This window comes from Protobothrops mucrosquamatus, unplaced genomic scaffold (assembly GCF_001527695.2).
Source record: "Protobothrops mucrosquamatus isolate PMUCROS unplaced genomic scaffold, P.Mucros_1.0 scaffold5185, whole genome shotgun sequence".
Classification (NCBI taxonomy): domain Eukaryota; kingdom Metazoa; phylum Chordata; class Lepidosauria; order Squamata; family Viperidae; genus Protobothrops; species Protobothrops mucrosquamatus.
In genome coordinates, this window is record NW_015391055.1 from 1 (window position 1) to 3,429 (window position 3,429).

Below are 3,429 nucleotides of genomic sequence, written 5' to 3' on the forward strand. Positions count from 1 at the left end.
AGGCAAAAGGAGAAGGGGATGGCAGAGGAGGAGATGGTTAGATAGGGTCACTGACACAATGAACATGGGTCTGGGCAAACTTCTGAGAGACAATGGAGAAGAAAGTCTGGTGTGCCATCAATCATATTTTTCTTGATCCTCATAGAAGGATGTTGACACTAGCAAACTCCGAGTGCTCAAAATATTCTCAAAAGTCCTAGGAATGTTAATAACCCTTCCCAGAAATGCTCAGGCACGTCCATCAAAGTAGATATCAAAGTAGCTGGAAATGATTTGTCGAACTGCCTTCTATACCAACAATCACTTAGATACATGATTAAACACAATTTGACTTTCAACATTTCATCGCTACCTGTCCCCATATTTTTCTATTATTCAAATCTCACCCCTTTCCTGGCCAGATAGGTGGACAAATACAGGCAGTCCTCGACTTACAACAGTTCATTTAGTGACCGTTAGAAATTACAACGGCACTGGGGAAAAAAGTGACTTAGAACTGTTTTTCACACTTACGACCTTTGCAGCATCCCCATGGTCACATGATTCACATTCAGATGCTTGACAACTGACTCATATTTATGACGGTTGCAGTGTCCCAGGCTCATGGGATCCCATCTTTTGTCATGCAAAATCGATGGGGAAGCCAGATTCGCTTAACGATCGTTACTAACTGAATATCTGCAGTGATTCACTTAACAACCGTGGCAAGCAAGGTCGTAAAATGGGGCAAAATTCGCTTAACAAATGTCTCGCTTAGCAACAGAAATCTTGGGCTCCACTGTGGTCGTAAGCCGAGGACCACCTGTATGCGCTCATTTTATCATCCTGGAACCGCCAGACGCACGACTTAGTCAGTGCCTGAAGAAAAGAGGCAGCGCTGGGATCTCCTGGTGGTCTCCTTTCTCGCCCCTTCTCCCACCGGGGGCCCCCGCTCACCCTTATGGCAGTGGGAGAGGAAGTAGGCGCGGGAGCGCAGGTTCTCCCGGTCGAAGCGGTCGATGGAGAGGTGCGGATACTCGCGCATCACCCCGCCGAAGGTGCTCATTCTGCCGTCAGCCGCTCTTCCGCTTGGCCCTTCCGCCAGGCTCTTCCCGCCGCCCTCTCATTGGCTGGGGCGGCGCCAATCACAGGCAAGACTCCCCGGACGCATGCGCAAATGGGAACTCTCCTTAAAGGGACGAGGAGGCTCCGCCCAGAGCGGGGCGCCACGCCTTCCGAGTTCTCGTTTACGCATGCGTCCGGGGAAAGGCTTCCCTGTGATTGGGCGCCGCCTCAGCCAATCGCAGAGAAGCCTCACACGTGCTGGAGGCGGGAGGAGGGGAATTTATGAGCGGCTGGGTCCTAGTGCGGCGTCATTTAGTGGTGTGGAGCGTGGTTGTCCCTATATTTTCTCCTTTTATTCTGACTAAATCGTGTTTACTCTGAAAAACAAAAAAAAAAAAGGGAAGGCTGCCCCAGTCCAAAGTGCAAGACACGTGTCTTCCTTCGTCTTTCCTTGCATGCAACAATTTCTACATGGAGGTTCTCTAACCCGGTGTTTCTCAACCTTGACCATTTTAAGGCATGTGGACTTCAACTCCCAGAATTCCACAGCCAGCAATGCTGGCTGTGGAATTCTGGGAGTTGAAGTCCACATGCCTTAAAATTGTCAAGGTTGAGAAACACTGCAGTCTAACCTGAAGCTCTCGTTGGTAACAATGATAAACCAATGAAGAAACTGGCACGGTCCATGTTTTGGACTACCGTTCCCAGAATTCCATCACGCTGCTCCTGTTTGGTCGAGCTTCTAGGCGAGCCTAGGTCCTAGAATCCACCGATTGGCCCAAAGAGACGAAGAGCCCGCCTTCCGGTAGAATTTGACTTGTCCTCGCCGGCAGCTCCGATTGGCCCGTACCCCGGGGTTGCTAAGCAACCGCGTAACCGCTGCGGGGGGCGGGGCGTGTGCGCGGCGTGCGTGGAAAAGGCTCTGATAAGGTAATTCAGGGCCGGCCGGGGCGGCGGGGCGAGGCTGGCTCCCCTCCCGAGGAGGGAAGCGCTGCAGGCCCGGCCAGGGGAGGAAGTCGGGGATGGAGAAATAGGGGAATAAGCATCTCCCCTCACTGTCTCTCCCTCAAGAAACAGCCTTTCTGATTGGTTGGTGTAAAGGCCCCGCCCCTTTCCGGGTGGCAACTCTTGCTCCAGGGACGGGTATCGCGCTATTTGGGCTGGTGCGGCGGGAATAGGCGCTCTGCACGTGTGGGGACAGTTTGTTCACACGTTGGTGGGAAAAAGGAGCGAAGCGACCCGCGAGATCAAACTTTTGGGGGGCTTTTGAGGGGTAAACGGTGAGCATCTTAGGAGGGCTGCCCCTTTTGCTGTGCGTGGCCCACAGTTGGCTCAGAAATTCAAATACAGAGTCTGTAAACATATAGATTCTATAAATATATAGAAATATTTTTTTGAATTCCCAATCAAAAACTGGCAACTTGAAGATGGCAGGTCATTTGCCATTCAGGGTACCAAAAAGTAACTAGTAAAAAAACTAATAATTACTATAAGATAGTAATAATAGTATTATATAATATATATTATACCAGTATAATTTATATATATATATGTGTGTGTGTGTGTGTGTGTATGTATACTAGCTGTACCCGGCCACGCGTTGCTGTGGCTCAGTCTGGTAAAAGCGTGTGTTGCTTTAACGTCCAACAGATGGTGCTGTTTTTCAAAAAAGCACGTTTTTACCTGTCACAGGTGTGACACCTATATAATATAGGTATATAAAAACGCGCGTATTCGAATGCAACGTTGTGCCAAAATTTCAAAGCAATCGGTGAAGAACTTTCCGAGATTTAAGATTCTGAACAAACGAACATTTACATTTTTATTTATAGATATAGATAGAAGATAGATGTATGTGTGTGTGTGTGTGTGTGTGTGTGTGTGTGTGTGTGTATATATGAATGCTTTTTGAACACCCTGTCGGCCCAAATATGGGAGAGAGAAATCTTTTGCCTGTATCAGCTCAATCCAGAGCCATCCACAGGCAGCAGTCACTTAACTGCGACATCATATGTGTTTTTCTTAATTCTTTGTTAGCAATCCAAATTTTGAAATATATATATATATATTTCAGGCAGCAGTTAAGCGACTGCTGCCTGTGGATGGCTCTAGGTTGAGCTGATACAGGCAAAAGACTTCTCTTTCCCATGTTTGGGCCGACAGGGTGCTCTAAAAGAAAAAAAAAGGAAAAAAAAAGCATTCATCCTCTTCCCCTGTCTCTTGTAGCTAACAAAGTGAGAAAGAGCCTGTGGCCTAGTGGCTAACATCTCTGCTTAACATGCAGACAGCCCAGGTTCGAATCTCAGAAGGGTATGTCTGGCTGATGAAAACCAAATAAGGTTTGAAATAGCTATCCCAGTTCTCCCTTAATTCTTTGTTAGCAAT